The sequence below is a fragment of the Sturnira hondurensis genome, unplaced genomic scaffold (genome assembly GCF_014824575.4).
Source record: "Sturnira hondurensis isolate 20B ecotype Veracruz unplaced genomic scaffold, ASM1482457v3 Scaffold0009719, whole genome shotgun sequence".
NCBI lineage: Eukaryota > Metazoa > Chordata > Mammalia > Chiroptera > Phyllostomidae > Sturnira > Sturnira hondurensis.
Window position 1 is genome coordinate 201981 of NW_028082350.1, and position 16950 is coordinate 218930.

Genomic DNA, 16950 nt, shown 5'->3' on the forward strand with positions numbered 1-16950 from the left:
AGTTACCAGTGGAATGTGAAGTTCACAGGCTGCGTTCAGGCTTGCAGGGAGAGGATTAATTAGGTAAAGAGGCAGTTGCACACATAAGTGGGTGCCCACACCCCAGTCTGCCCTGGTGTTTTGGTGCACTCACTCAGGCATACAATAGTCTTTTCAGTTCTAAGCGCCACATCTTGAAACAAGTTAAAAAGCAAATTCCAAGTGAGATGCCCGAGTGTTGTGTTTCACAAGGACTAATGATCAGCAGCCTTCGGTTGTCGCCGTCCTGGCAACCAGCAGGGCTCGCACTGCCAAGGACACTGTAGAGAGGAATCCACCGTGACTGACCTCCGACTGCACAGCTAAGTGCTGAAAAACATGATTTAGGTTAAAAAAAATCATTGTGTTGCTGAAATTATCTGTATCTAAACACATGTGTTGTTTTTTACATTAAAAATGTTTTTTATTTTTACATTAAATATGCCGTATGTTTCACTGTGTTGAGACAGTAAAATTAAATTTCACATCTGTAACATGTTTTACCCTTCGAGAAACACGTTCACATGAGTATCTCCATTGATTCTCGAAATAATCTTGCGAGACAGGTGTTATCATTATCCCCATTTTACAGATGAAAAAAACCAAAGGTAAAGTTTAGTGGTTTATTTAACGCCATACAGCTGGAAATGGTGACACCAGGAGCCAATCTCAGGTCTTCTGACCGCAAGATCCGGGACTTCACCGTCACTGAAGGAACTCCAGCTGTCAGCGGAAACACAGCTATGTCAGGGGCCACCCTCACGCCTCCGCGCCAAGCTGGAGCCGGCTTTACAGCCAGCTGCCTCAACACTCTGTTCATCTCAGGTGCTCTTGACTGAGACGTGGATGAGGTCATGGATACCACGTCTAAGTTGATCGTTGACCAGATTGGAAACAAGGTTGCCTGTGAGAATGAAAATATAAAGTTAACTTTAATAGATAACAAGAGAGATCCCAAATCACTTTAGAGGTGGAATGGCTGCCAAACTGTAGCCGAACAAAAAAACGGAAGTTCAGCTGCCTGGCTCCACAGAAGCCAAACTCGTGAAGCAGATGCTGGTGCGAAAGGAAAGAGGTTTTGTTCAGAGACTGCACAACCTGAGAGAATGGGGGACTCAAAGACCCGCTCCTCTTTCTGCCGTGGAAAAAGTCCAACCGGCCCCAGCAAGGCCAAGACCAAAGCCAGTGTCCGGAGTTCCTGCTCCATTTTAAAGTGCCGTCCTTTGGAGCCCACAGGCAGCTGCTAAGTGGTCTTAGTCCCCACCCAGGTAGCTTAGCTCGTTTCTGGCTGCCTCCCGTTTCAGGCTCCCTCCTGGCCCCACAGCCATAGGCCGCATGGCTTCTGGGGCCGCACCTCAGACACTCCCAGGTGACAAAGCATGTGAATGCACCCACAAGTGGATCACCAAGTGGGCTAGACACAGCAGGAGGCTCCCTCCTGGAGGCCATGGAGGGAGGAGGCGAGTGCAGGCGATGAGCTAGAGCAAAAGAGCTTCTTTGTTTCCCTGGGATCATACTAGCTTGGGCGTGGGACAGAGCAGGGGCTTTCTCAAAACAATCAATCAACTTTCCAAACTTACTTTCACCTGCTTTGGGTGGGTCCACCTCCCAACCAATCCCTTCTTTTCCCAAACTAGACTGACAGGTCTCTTTGGTCTAGCACCTCCCCTTTTACCATTTTGACTTCTGTGAAGCATGTACCTGTCTTCCCTGGTCCTACTTCCAACCTCATGCTGAAAGGTGGGGGGAAGGGCTTTTTTCTGTCCAATGATCTTACCAGCTTTTCACACACTGAGAATTTCCCCCGCCACCATCTTGGCTGATGTGGGAGACCCACCAGCGCTCAGAATGACTGTTTTACAATAACAAAACCTGTAAAATATCTTAACGTGTCTAAGAAATTGTATAGCAAGCATAAAGGGCAGTTGGTCATCTTCCCAGAGACAAATGTGGCAAGACCCACTTGAGTTCAGCCTAGGAGAGGATGGGGCCCAGCTACTTGACCCATGTAAGGCTAGTGCCATGGGCAGCTTCACTGTGATAATAGATGCCATTCAATAGTTGGGCCACAAAATCTAACCTCCTTGTGTTATTTCCATGCTTACCTAAAGTAACTCTGGGATTTGACTTCGCAATTTAAGATGTCTATGAGGTATCTGAGATATAGGCCTCAGCCTCTCCAGGGCTCTCCTTAGTCTGGCCCCTGGCCAAGCACACATTTACTCCTTTAAAACATCCTGAGCATATCCTGGAGATGGTGCTCACAGCTCTAGAATAGGCCTTAGCATTTGTGGAGACCTGTACTAGACCATGGCTGCTTACATGGACCTCTGGGGTTTTTTTAAATATTTTTAAAAGATTTTATTTATTTATCTTTAGAAGGAAAGGGAAGGGGAGAGGGAGAGAAACATCAATGTATAGTTGCCTATCATGCATCCCCTGATGGGAACTGGCCTGCAACCCAGGTATGTGCCCCGATTGGGAATCAAACCGTGGATGTTTGGTTCACAGGCCCACACTCAATCCACTGAGTTACACCAGCCAGGGCTGGACCTCTCATTTTTAAATGAGTGACTTAAAATAAGAAGTGGTGATTTTTCCAACATCGTTAAAAAAAATTTTCCCCCTGCTCTGTTTGAACCATTCTGAACTCTCCCATTTCCTCAGCGCATTATTCTTTCTCAGAGGATTTTAAACATGCCTTTCTCCATGTTCCACCCCTTTATTCACATGGTCCTCCTCATTCTTTCAACTTTGCTTTTTAAGTAACTTACAGAAAAGTTGCAAAGAAGATACAATAATTTTTCATACACCCTTTACCCAACCTTGTCTATGGTTATCATCCTCAACAACCTCAATAATCAAAACTAAGAAACTAAATCGATGCAACACTATTAACTATGGACTTTCTTTAGATATTATCAATATTTTTACTAGTGCCCTTTTCCTGTTCTAGGATTTAATCCAAGATCCTCCATGGCACCTAGTTGTCATATCTTGGTCTTCTCCATCTGCAGCGTTTCCTTAGTCTTTTCTGACTTTGACACTTTTGAGAAGTTTAGGTTATTTAGAAGTTATTTTGTAGAATGTCCCTCAATTTTTTTATGTCTGAGATTTTCCATTTCAGGGCAAGAATACCTGAAAAAGTGACTTGTCCTTCTCAGTGTGTCATATTAGGGGTACATAATGTCAGTATATCTTATTACTCATAATATTAACATTAATATTTGGCTAAGGTTGGGATTCTTCACAGTAAAGGCAGTTTTTAAAAATAGATACTTTGTGATTAATAAATATCTTAGGGGTAATTTTTTAGACTCTGCAAGTATCTTGTTTCTCCTGAAATTTTTACCCATGAATTTTAGCATTCATCGGTGAATCCTGGCCTGAAAAACTGTTGCTGTGGTGTTGTAATACAGGTGTTCTATTCCCCTAACTGCTTTTACACTTACTGTTTGGAGTTCTTCTCCAAGGAAGAGCTGCCCCTTTTACTTTATTTATTTATATCAGTATGGATTCATGGCTATTTATTTTGTTCTTCAGGTTATAATCTAATACAACGGCTGCTTATTTTGTTCCTGAAATCATTTCAACTTTGGCTGCAGGTTGGCTACTTTGTCCTCTCAACACACCCCAATCTCTTTTGAGCACTTCCTTGTTTCCCTGGCAGCATGAGGTGCTCCTGGCTCATCCTGGTTTTTTCCCCACCCCAGCTCTGGTGCCAAACACTTTTCTAAGAATCCCTAATTCCTCATAGTGGAGAGTGGGATGTAGAAACTAAGATTTGGGTACTGGGTGTGCTCCCTACTGCTGGGATGTCATTGCTTCTAGGCCCTCTCAGCAGAGAGAGCTAGGTAATCAATAGATGAATAGTACTAGGACCATACTAGGTATATATGTACACCTATATTTATTTCTGTCTCTGTCTGCCCCCCTCTCCATACACACACCACACACACACACACACACACACACACACACACATGGTTAGACAAAAAGCCCATATGTTTTTTCCACAAAATAAGAAACGTTTTTTCATTTTCACCAATTACTTTATTGTTTGGATATTTTGAGTATGTTGGCTATCTCCCATGTGGTATAACCTTGATTGTTCTTAACTAATGTCTCAATTTTATCACTATCACCTTCCACTGGCTTACCTGACCATGGAGCATTGTCCAGCGAGAAATCTCCAACACAAAACTCCACAAACCATTTTTGATGTGTTTGATTAGTCACAGCACCATCTCTATGCACTGCAAAAATTTGTGTGTGTGTGTGTTTGCATGTCAGTTGCATTTTTACCTTTCTTGAAATAATAAGGCATAATATGCTGGGAATTTTGTGTCTTTTCTTCCATCTTCAACATTAAAATGGCTACACAAAAATTCAGCCATTTAGATACTTTTAAAAAATGCACTCTGATATGACAGCTGTCACAATACAATGTAACAAAATTGTTTCAAATGAAGTTGAAGACAACTAAGTGCTGCTACAGCTATTTTACATAAAAAAACAAATGAACTTTTTGGCCAACCCAATATATAACATATATACAGGGGTGTGAAAAAGTAGGCTTACGATTGCAATACAAATAAATAACACAATAGTAAACAAACAAATAAATAATACAAGAATAAACTCTGTGTATCATGTACTCATAACTGTAAGCTTACTTTTGCCCACCCCATATATGTTTCAAACCACGAATTCATACTGATACCTCTGACTCCAATGCAATAGCACACAGTACATCCTAGCCTTCCCCCTCCCTTATTTATAATTTCTTTCTCTGACAGTTTGAAACCTGGCTTTCATTATCTACAATGTATTTAATTATTTGTCCAACTCCAGCATGTATACACAAAGTAGTTTCAGACTTGCTAATCTATATCCCTTCGAGAAACAAATTTACTAACTAGACTATAGTATTTGTGTACAGTTCTTTTGGTCATTAGCCTTACAGTATCCAGTCAAAACACGGATGCCCAAAGTAACTTGAGTTAGTTCTTTTCTTCCCCACCACCTACATTATGGTTATGTTACTCATTTGTAATGTTGTTAGGTTCAATTGTTACAGTTTGTATTCCATTTTGGGTTTCCCCTCATTCTGGTTGATTTTTTAAAAATTTATATGCAGTAAAATTTTTTATGTGGAGTATAGCTCTCTGAGTTTTCACAACCACATTTTAAGTTGTTTTTCTACATCCATAAAACTGGATTTTTCTCTTGCTGTGTGTATTTAGGCATGTCCATATATTTTCAAAATGCTTTGGGATAACTTTATGAATTAGTCATCGCAGAGGAAGATAAGTATCAGCACGTCCATGTTCCACATCAAAAGGCCCCAAGTTGAAGAGCCAGGCTGTGTCCGTACACAGCCACTGCTCCAGACTTGGTCACATGGTTGTTTTCCCCGCCCCGCAACGAAGCACCCACGTCTGCACAGTCGGATCGGCTGAGCTGTCAATCTGTACTGGCTCTTGAGACATCAGACAGCTCCCTGATGGGGAGGAGGAGTGGGGCACCGGCTCGGGGAGAAGGAGACATTGCAGGCTGGCAGCTGCAGTTCTTCCTCTCTCCTTCCCTTCTTTTTCTTCCTTTTTCCACCAAACAGCCACCCGCTGCCTACCTTACTCCCTAAGTTGTACAAGGCATTAGGACGACAGTGGCGATTGAGGCCCGGGACTGGGTTTCAGGGTGTTACATGAGGTGGGGCAAGGTGAAAAAACCCACGGTATAAATGACATGCCCTGCAGTTGATAAACCTGACCGCCTGAAACAGTTCATCGTAAAGCGGTATAGAAGTGCTAAAAGGATGAACATCGAGATAGAGTCCTTGGGTAATAGGCACCTGTGGCATGCTGGGAAGGGGAGGTGGCCAAGGAGGGCCAGAGGAGCCAGCAGCTGCGCTAAATTGCACAGGACAAGCAGGTATTTGGTGCAGAAGGCAGTGAAGGCACTCCTGGCAAGGGCACCACATATTCAAAGACGTAGAGATATCCCCCTAGAGATGTGAATGATCCTGGAGCAATCTGAAGACTTGTGTGTGATGAGAAGGCAACAGGGTCTGTGATGGGACACGGCAGGAGGTCACATTGAGGAGATCCTTGTGAAAGGTTTTGTGTGCTTTGCTGAGCAGTTTGATTTCATCCTAAAAGTAATGAGGTCACTAAACAATTCCGGGGGGAGGGGGGCATAGGACCTGATCAGATTTGCCATTTCTAAAGTTGTGTCCATCAGGAACGTGGACAGAGTCCGGTGGGAGGTAGGGATGTTAGTGAAGAGGTCTTTGCAATAGTGCACATAAGAAATGAATGAAAGTCTGGACGAGGGCAATTTCAGAGGGGACTGAATGCAGGAAACACGAATTCTGGGCAGACTGGGGGTGTGGCAGCGCAGAAGTCAGTGACTGCTGAAGAGGGAGAATGAAGGGAGAGGAGGCACCAAAGGAGGCTCTCGAGTTTCTTTCTCAGAGGGGTGGTTCACTAAGATAGTTTGATTCAAGGCTTTTTTTTTTTTTTTAACATCAGACAGAGAGAAAGGTGCAGATTATTTTTCTGCCAGATAAGTGGGGCTTAGCTAACATTACGCATCTCCACTGAGGAGGGGTCCCGAAAGGCAGCGTCAGTGTCCCACGCCGTCACTGCCAGCCCCCACTGGGGAGAAAGGACTGGCTCCCGGTCCCGTGAAGAGCAGAAGTTTACAGTTTCAGGCTGTTCCGAATCTGATGTGTTCGGGCAGCTTCACGGGCACACAGCCAGGGCAGCTGCACAGAGCCCTGCGCTCAGAAGGGCCCGTTGCTTGGCTTGAATTTCTGTGACTGCCATTTTGAAATTCTATCTTTGAATTTCCGTCTTGTGAATGAAGTTTAACCGGGCAAAGGGGCATGTACAGGAGGCTTGGAGACTCAGCTCACATGTGGTTCTGCTTCCCAGGCTTTCCTGGGATGGGTTCTCGGGTAGTGAGTGGCATGACTGGTCCTGTCTTTTCCTCTCCTGGATAAAAAAAGCCAAGGTTTATGGATTTGATTTTATTTTCATTTTCATTTCCAGGAATGTGAAAATCAGTGAGCCAGGAAATTCATTTTCTTAGTCCTTCCTCATTCCAGGCAGAGGTTCATAGGTAAGATGCTTCTCAGATCAGACCCACCAAGTCTCACGTGAATCCATTCCCTAGTCGATGAATCCAACCAGGAGAAGGCAAACAACATGAAACTGGTTTCTGAGTGGGGTCCCCCTCAACACTGCCAGCCCCAGCATCTCCGTCATCCTCTCTACTCCCCTCCTTCTTCACAGCCTTCCCCCTGAGGGAAGAACCCAAAGAAGTGAGGTGGAGGAGAGCTGGGGTGGGGCACATTTTCGGTTACAACCAAAAGCCTCAGTACCTCAGTAAGAAGGAAAAAACACAATACATTGGCAGCGAAATAAGCCAGCACATTATCTGTCTCTCAGCTCGCAAGGGCAGTTTTGGCACTTTATTTTGCCCTGCTCAGTCCCCGGACATGGATCCCCCTTCGTGCAAGCAGCCCACTGCTAAAACCCCTATAGGGGTGTGTGAGAAACCCCTTCCCTCTTAAATGGCTGACTGAACAAATTTAACGGAGGCTGTTACCCACTGAGTTTGCTATCAAAGCTCCGAGGTCCAGTTCTCTTTGAGTTTTTGCTTTCATCTGGAGTCCCTCACCCCCTGCCCTCTGCTGCCGTCAGCTGCACAGTATCAAACAGCTGGAGTCTGGGCAGCTCCAGAATTGCAGTGTCTCAGCCTCACACATGCGGGTGTTGGGGTGGGGACAGATGGAGGCTGTCGAGCAGGAAAGGAGTTTCATGTGGACTAAATGGGGCCTGAGCCAGCTTCAGAGAATCTGTCTTGGAATAGTGCAGTCTCTGAAAACTCGGTGTCAACAGAAAGATTCGGTTTGGTACTTCAGGAGTGTGCAAAGATCAAGCACGCAGCACGGGCCGCAGAAATGGTCTTGTATTACCCTATTCTCCATTTCTCTGTTCTAGCTTCACCTCTGACTCACCATTTTTATTAAATAACTGACTTGGAGTACCCATCACATGTGCACGGCATGGGAACTGACCAGTCAGAATGAGCGGTAGCCATAAACAGCTGGTGTGGTTCTGTACCAGATAACCTACTGAGACTTATACATGAGAAGGAGACTTCATCTCTATTATTTCTAATTTTTACAGGTGAAGAAATGGATTCAGCGTGTTCAAGGTCATACGGCTTGGATAACACTGGATCCAAACCCAGTCTTGATTCCACAATCTTGCTTTTTTATGTCATCCTTCCCTAGGGTACCCTTGTCTGCAGGCAGCCTCAGAGGAATCCAGAGACTGATCTCTTCAAGTCCACAGAACACACTTGGCCTGCAGGAGCCCTGAGGTGGCCCCGGGCTAACGAAGTCAGAGCCAGCCAGCTGAACTTGTAAGGCTCTGATGGCCCTGTACAAGACTCACCTGTAATTCTGCCTGAACCATGCAATTTGGGGTTTAATTACATGTTGTCTTGCATTGTTTACTAATTGTTGCAGAGGTCAATCCCGTACTTTCATTTACCATTCTTTATTCAGTCATCAAATATTTTGGAGCAACTACACACATTGCTTCTCCAGCAGCCCTTGTGGTGCCAGCATGGAGAGGTAGACCAACTCAGATACCTAGTGAATGGCCTGCTACAGAATAAAATGAAGACAAAGTTTTTAAATAATAAATTAGTGAATTAATTTTTGCATTAATTTTTCTAATGCATTCAAATATTACCTCAATAATTGTAAACTTTATACATTCAACAGCTAGAATTTGAGGCTCAGAAGTTGGATACACAAAATATTTTATTTCTAGCACCTCTATCAAGATAAAAAGTCTTTAAAAAAGATTTTATTTACTTATGTTTAGAGATAGGGGAAGGGAAGGAGAAAGAGAGAAAGAGAAATACCAATGTATGGTTGCCTCCCGTGCATCCCCCACTGGGGACCTGGCCCACAACCCAGACATGTGCCCTGACTGGGAATCGAACTAGTGACCCCTTGGTTCATAGCCTGTGCTCAGTTCACTGAGCGATACCAGCCAGGGCAAGATAAAAAGTCTTTATCCATACATTAGTTATGAGAATAGGAATATATACAGAAGTCAATTTACTAATTACTGTTAGTAATGTGAATTTTGATATCTAGCCTTTAATCTTAACTCATACACTAAAACTTCATTCTCTTAAGGTATACAATCTTTGGGCTCTTCTCTTAAATATAATTAGTAAGTTACTGTAGTTCTTTGAATGTACTTGGATGCCCTTTTAAAAACAGTCATGAGGAAGCTCACCAAAGCTTCTTAATGTCTTGACAAAATTCAAGCATATTCTAAATTATTACCCCATGGGCCCGTAACTCATGCAACAATTGCAGGGAAAACATGTGTTGGACCAGAAAAACCTCTGGTTTTGGAATTAGTACAACCCCTCAAGTCGCCGAGGCTCTTGGGCAAGCTACCCAATCTTCCACACCTGTAAAACGGAGACAATCCAACCTACAGCAGAGAGCTGTTGTGGGGATTCAAGACTGAATGGGCACACAGAATCCAGCACAGAGGCCGTGAGAGATGGGTGCTCAAAAAAGTTAGCTTATCAAAATATAACCAAAGACACTGAAATAGAGAACAGGCTGACAGTGACCAGGGGGGAGAGGGGAGGGAATTTCAGGGGAAATAGGGGAGGGATTTAGAGGAATATATATAAAGGACACATGGACAACAACTGAGAAGGGTGGAAATGGGAGGGAGGGGGGACCACGGGGGTGAGATGGGATGGGAGTAATAGACAGAAAACTGTACTTGAAAAATAATTAAATTTTAAAAAAGTTAGCTTATTTCTCAGAGGGTTGTTGGAGAGGTTAAATAATATCATAAATATAATAGAGCTCACAGAGTCAGTGACTGCTGTTTAACTCTCCCACCTGGGGGTTTCTCCACTGCAGTGAATATTTGACCATTGTTTTCTTTACCTGGTCCGTACAGTCATCCAAACTAGAGGACTCAATCCAGCCTCCACTTGGGGCCTTGTGTTTGATGATCTCATTGCTGCTCAGATCCCAGAGGTGGAAGTGTACATCAGGGCCACTAGAGGACAGTTTGCAATATGAACCACAAGTCTTTAAAATGTTATACCCACTGATCCCAAACTCTGAGTCATAGGAATTCACCCTTGGGAAATAATCAGAATTTTAAATAAAGTTTTATGATAAGATGTTTAGTCAACTGCAATGCGCGATTGAAACAAAAAGGGAAACAATTTAAATGTATGACAATAGAAGTATGGTTAAATAAAAAACTATCTCACCCTGGATGGGTGGCTCGGTTGGTTGGAGCGCCATCCTGTGCACCAAAAGTCTGCAGGTTTGATTTCCGGTCAGGACACGTACCTGGGTTGCAGATGCTGGTTGGGATGTGTAGAGGAGGTAATCAATCAATATTTCTCTCTCACAGCAATTTTCCCTCTCTTTCTCTCTGAAATCAATAAGTATATCCTTGGATGAGGATTAAAAGTAAAATAAAATTTAAAAAATAAATAACCATGTTTCTTTTTGATACAATACTACACAGCTATTAAAGTTTAGCTTTGGAGAAGATTTAATGACATGGGGAAATAATCACATCAGAATATTAAATTTAAAAAGTAGGATAATGACTTGTATCTACTGTACAATGAACACAATTTTGCAAAATATGTGAAGTACCACATAAATCAATAAAAAAACTGGCTCCTGCCTAAATTACCAAATGCATAAGAAAAAATACTACAAAATGTTGAATAAAGTTATCTGTTTATGTTGCCCTTTAAAGCATCTTGCAATTATGATCAGTTAGACTCACACTGTATAGATCAAGTGTGTATTTGTATTAATGAGAAACAAAACTAAGAGAGAAAAATTACTAGAAAAATCACCTGAATCTGGTAACAGTGGAATCCTTAGGTATTGATTGGGTTTAAGGTGATTTCTCCCATCCTTCGTGCTTTTCTATATTTTCTAATTTTTTTCAATGAACATACTTCATAATCAGGAAAAGTGTGTGTGTGTGTGTGTGTGTGTGTGTACACATATACATGTCCCAGGACAGATGTATTTGTAATTTTTAAAACTTTTTCAATTAGTTTATATCTAATATTATTTTATATTAGATTCACGTACACAGCATAGTAATTAGACAATCATACGCACAAAGTGTTCCCCCTGAAATGCCTGTCTGGCACCATACATAGATATTATTGAGATGGCCGAAAAATCCATTTCGTTTTTTCCATAAAATCAAAGACATTTTTCATTTTCACCAATAACTTTTGATTTGGATATTTTGAGTGTGTTGGTATCCTGCTATTGGCTTCTAGTGGGTAGAGGCCAGTGGTGCTGCTAAACACCTCCCAGTGGGTACGGCAGCCCCACAGCAAAGAATCATTTGGCAAAAATGTCAATAGAACCGAGAAACTTCACAAACCACTTTTAACATGTTTCATCAGTCACAGTACCTTCTCCATACACTGCACAAATCATTTCTTGTGTTTCAGTTGTGTTTTTACCTTTCTTGAAATAATAAAGCATAATGCTCTGAAAATGTTGTGTATCTTCTTCCATTTCAATACTAAAATGGATGCACAAAAATTCACCAATTTTGATAAGTTTTTTTAAATGCACGCTGATATGACAATTGTGACAATACAATCTCACAAAATTGCTTCGCATGAAGTTAAAGAGGACTAAGCAGTGCCATAGCCGTCATACAAAAAAAACTAGATGAACTTTCTGGCTAACCCAATACAATGTCATTGACTCTATTTCCCAGGCTCTACTTTTACATCCCCATGACTATTCTGCAACTACCAATTTGCGCTTCTTAATCCCTTCATCTTTTTTACCCAGTTCCCCAGTGCCTCCCCTCTGGGTAGATTTATATTGAAAAGGAAGGAAAAGTATTCCCTTCGTCTACATCTTAGTAATTTTCTCAGCACAGTCCTCTCCAGATACCCTCCACAACCTGGTTCCCTGCGTAGATGATACTGGTAGAGTGTCTGTAGCGCACGGAGGAGGGGACGCCCCGCCCTTCACGTCATTCACTAGGATTCCTTCCCGTTCACTCTGCACAGCCTTCAGTGATGTGACTCATTAGACCTACAGTCTCTGCCTGCCCCCCAAACATAATGAACGTGATGATCACTTCCACACGAAATGCTTCCTTCTTGATAGAGGCTCAAAAAGCCCCCAAGAAAGTTAGATTCCAGGCGGAAATCGTGAACGACAAAGCAGAGAGTAGCAGAAAGCACCTGACTATAGATAGCCCAGACTCTGTCGAACTAGGCAGCGGAGGAGAGAATTAAGCAAGGAACCTGCCCCAGGCAAAGGGGGAGAGTTCAGAGATTTGATGTTCTTTACAGGAGTAATAATAATAAACACAACTGTGTTAATACAAACAGCCATAAAAACAATAAGACATGTTATTTTAGGTGCCAACAGCGTGCAGAATTTAGCCCTCTCAAAGTAAGCTGTGATCTGCATTCTGTCTAAACTGTGTGGTGAAGACGAGGAGCCACATGTAGAGCCCAGGATGGAAGGAACTGCAGAGCCATGGGCCTTTCTCCTGGCTAAACAGCACTGGTAAGGACTGCGCTGGTCTTTGTCTTCCTCTGGGCTCTGGCTCCTTGACTCCGAGCCCAGGGTGAGACCCAAAAGTCAGAACGGAGGCAATGGAGAGTCCTGGGAGAAAGTCCAAGGAAGAGGACAATGTGAAGTGGTGAGGACATCTTTGACATGTTGAGTAATGAGTAGTATATATAGGGATATTGAAGAATCAATGTGAGAACGTCATGCATTGTGTTCTCATTGGAATCCCACATGGCCAGTGCGAGTGGTGCTTGGAGCCGACTTTGAAAACCAGACAGCTGGATCCCCTTTGTGGAGCTCTGAGGCAAGGGGGTGTTTTCACTGCAACGGAAGGCTGGCTGACCCAGTCCCTTGGGGAATGAAGAGTTCTGTACCTGGGTGGACCCCAGGCCTGGTAGCTCAGATTGTGCCTCAGAAAGGGGACAATAAGAAGGTAGAACTGAATGGGGGAGAAAAATAGGTCTTGGAGAATGCTGGAGATGAAAAGAGAAGGAAAGTGGGTACAGAAGAAATTAAAGAAGAAAGGAGAGGAAAGAATACAAGGGTATCGTTCAAAAAGGGAGTTCAAAATCCTTTCCAACAGGTTGAAAATGGATCATCCCCTTTATGCATTTACTACAGGAACAGGTCTAACAATCCAGGCACCTGAGCTGAAAGTAAATCAATTAATAAACTGGCTCCTCCCTGAGTTACCAAATATGTGAGGGAAAAAATGGTACAACATATTCGATAAAATATATTTATGTTGCCCCTTTAAACACCTTTTGATTCAGATTTGATTAAAATCATACGTTCAACATAAAGTGTATATTTTTACTAATGAGAAACTAAAGAAAGGGATATTGAGGCCCAGAGAGGTTAAGCGACTTTCACAAAGTCACACAGCGGCTTCTTGACTCCCAGTGCAGCCATCCTGCCACAGAAGGGAGGCAGCACCATCATTCTCCCCACTCTTGGCACACACTCGAGGTTCACTCTGAGCAAATACTTAACCCTTCGGGTCTTGGTTTCCTCATAATCTGTGTTTTATCCCTAAAGAATGAGCAGGGGACCCAACATGTCCCCAACTCAGCACACGTTTTACTTCTCAATACCCTGGCAAAGTGGTTTTTAAAATGTGACCCTCGACCAGCAGCAACAGCAGCACCTGGGAAGTTATCAGACATGACACTTCCCCGGGCCCACCTCAGACCCCACTGAACCTGAAACTCTGGGGGTGGGGCACAGTAATCTGTGTTTCAGTAGCTCTCCACGGGGTTCTGGTGCAGCTCAAGACTGAGAACCGCTGTCCTGCATGTTTTCTGCCCAACATTAAAGAGAGGGTTTAACACGCACGTGCACGCAAGGAGGTAACTAACTTTTCTCGGAGGCCACTACCCCTTCTTCGCCCTTCACCTCTCACCCCTTTCCTGGCTCCTTGTCCTGGGATGATGAATGGAGGTCAGGGCAGGGCGCTGTCAAAGAGGACGCGGCAAACCCTCCTCCCTCCCCAACGCGTCGGGTGGGTCGGGGGAGGCGGACTTGAGGCTTCCCCAAGTCTGGTTTCCTTATCATTTTCTCCATAGCCGCTACCGACTTCTTTGGAGAGGGCGGGTTTAATAACAAACTTGGTTTTCCTGATTTTATTCAATAGTTTATTTGCAGAATGAATGGGGACTATTGGGAGGAGGGTGTCAGAAAAAGGCTTGGGGAGAAGAGACTGGGCAAGAGGCGCACGGGTCCGAGGTGAAGCTGAAGAGAATGCGGGGGCTCCGGGGAAGCGCAAGGGAATGGGAGAAAGGCAGAGGACATCCCATTTGTTTGGGAAAGAAGGAGAAGTTGCGGGGAAAGCGCAAGACTAAGGCGCAACAAAAAGAAAATAAGTGTTAGGAGAAACACTGAGTTTGAGAGACTTTTTTTCCAGCTTCCTTTCCAAGACTTTTTCTTTGCTCCATTTTGCTCCTCCCCCTCCTCCCCGCCTCCTCTGCCCCCCTCTTCCTCCGCCTCGCGCAGCAATGGGAGGTTCCTAGGCAGGAGAAGCAAAAGAAGGAATTGTTTGCGAGTTCAGTCATCCAAAAAAGCTTCTTCCATATGGAGGGACCGGGCGCGCTGGGCGCGGCGTCCTCTGCCTCGTCCCCCTACCGGCGCCGCCGCAGCGGCCCCCGCTTCCTGCCGCGGGGTCCCTGAGCCCGGCCCGCGGTGTCAGCCGCCGCGCGCGCACTCGCACACTCTCGCACACTCTCGCACACAGGCACACACGCGCTCACGCGCGCCGCAGCCGCACGCGCCCGCACGCGCCCTCCCTCCCCCGGCCGGCACCTTCTGGGTCCGGGGCTCTTTTGTTGCTCCCGCTGCGCCGTCTCCCGTTCCGCGTGTTCCCGGGTGTCCCCGTGCGGGTGGTTGTCGGTGCGGCGTGGTGCCGTGTGGCTCTCTCCGCGCCCACCGCGCTGGCCCCCGGGCCCCGGCTCTCCCTTTCCAGGAGCCGGCTGCACCAGAGGTGAGTCACGTCGCTGAAGTTGTTTTCTTTTCATAAAAAGTTGTGTTTATTTGTTGGTTTGGGGAGGAGAGGGGGCGGGAGGCGACCGCAGGCCGGCGACGCCAGGGAAACGCCAGCGGGCGGCTGATGGGGACGCACGGGTGACGGGAGCCGGTCCGAGCGCTCGGCCCGCGGGGCCGGCAGGGGCTGCGGCCGAGGAGGGGCGCCCCGGCGCGGGGACCCAGGGATTGGGATGGGGCGGGCAGCGGGGTGCCTGGGGCGCCGCATCTTGTTCCCTGCGGGTGCGGTCTGGCCGGTGACTCCCGGAAGCTCCAAGTGTGGAAAAACCGCCGGGACAGCAGCCCAAACTCTCCCCAAAGGTTGACACCGGTGCTCTGGCCCCGTGCGCCAGGCCATGGGGAGAAGACCACCGCGCGATCGGCCAATACACAGAACCACCCAACACTCATTCGTTCTCTTTCGAGAGTGAGGGTTGATGGTATTGGTGTTTAAAATGGAAAACACTAACTAGAGGGACCAAACGGACCGGGAGAGAAACAGCCCCAGAAGAACATCCCTAGCTGGAGGGATGGAAAGGAGGAGGCTGAAGTGAGATGTCCAGAGGCGCCCTGGGGGTTGGGGCAGCGGTAAAGGCCGGTTTGTGTACGTGCGTGTGTTCGCGCGCAGCGTGCTCCTTGGGTTGTGCTCTTGGAGTTTTTGTTTGTATAACTGTGAGAAGGTGGGGCAACGAGCCTCCGAACAAGTGGGAATGGGCAAGGGACCCAGGGAGAATTTTCTGCTGGGTTTTTGAAGGCCCTACCAAACTCTCGGTGTGCCCAAGGTTAGTTTGCTCTTCCAGACCATGGGAGAATCATGAGGGGTGGCCGGCAGGCAGACCTGAAGGAGTGTAAGGAGCCTTGGGGATTTTTTTTATTTAGTTTTGTTTTGGGGATGGGGATGGCATTGGCAGGGTTACTTGAATGGTGGCTGCGTCCCTCCAGAGATGTGGCAGTGGAGCTAAGAATACCCAAACCGCACACCAGCGGTCCTAAACAGGCGCTTTCTGGGTGTGGTGGGTGTTCTGCCCCTCCCCCATCCATTCTCAGCTAGTTCAAACGGGTTCACATAAGTTTTTGACCCAGAGTTACCTCTTTGAGTGGACTAAGTGAAAAGTATATTTTGGTGCCAGGCCCTCATGCCACCTCCAGATGCCCTGCGCCCAGCTCATATTTGTCACCTAGTTCTTTGTTGCCCAGAACTTTGCAGACATTGGCCATTGAACGAATGGCATCTTCAAAATTCTTGAATGTGTGTACATTTCTGACTTACTGCACCGCTGGGCCCTGAACAGGCAGCCCAGCTCTGTGATGGGCTTTTTTTTTTATATACCTCTGGTTACAGCTAATAAATCAATCCCCATTTTCTCAAGGGCAGCACGGACAATATTAAAACAAGGTCCTGTTGGACTGAAGTGGGGGATGGGGGAGGGGAGCTCAGTACATCTGGGTGACCTGTTTTCTGAACTTTACTTAAAGTGACTGAGGCAAGAGCTTGGCCATTTTGAGGTGTGTAACAGGTTACCCAGGAACGCTTCTGAGGTCTTATAATTGGCACTTTTTAATGGTCTCATAATTGAAACCCAGAGGGTTCCCATGGTAATCCCGAAGCACCTTGGGGTCAGTGGGACAGAGGCAGGGCAGGAACAGCTGTGGAGCTGTGACTTCCCCTGCCAGATGAGTTTTTGGAATGAGTTTATGGAAAGAGGTAAAACTGAAAGAAGTAAGAGTTGCCTCACTGGGCCACCTGGCCGATCCGGCTCGTC

At 45.6% G+C, this 16950-nt stretch overlaps 1 protein-coding gene and 1 long non-coding RNA gene across 3 annotated transcripts in view; one reads left to right on the forward strand and one right to left on the reverse strand.

Moving 5' to 3' along the window:
* Window positions 1-4684: 4684 nt before the first annotated feature.
* Window positions 4685-15058, reverse strand: LOC118994732 (uncharacterized). Of its 2 annotated transcripts, none has more exons than XR_005068133.1 (3): window positions 14972-15058; window positions 10442-10526; window positions 4685-7016 (listed from the first exon to the last, which is right to left on the reverse strand). It is a non-coding gene; the product is annotated as an uncharacterized LOC118994732 (long non-coding RNA). The 2 variants fall into 2 exon arrangements; XR_005068132.1 differs by lacking the exon at window positions 4685-7016 and adding an exon at window positions 10027-10139.
* BOC (BOC cell adhesion associated, oncogene regulated) overlaps window positions 14703-16950 on the forward strand; it is a 73508-nt gene continuing 71260 nt past the window's right edge. Inside the window, exon 1 of the mRNA XM_037057383.1 lies at window positions 14703-15149. The gene's annotated coding sequence lies outside the window, so the exon portion shown is untranslated. The remainder of the gene's footprint in view (window positions 15150-16950) is intronic.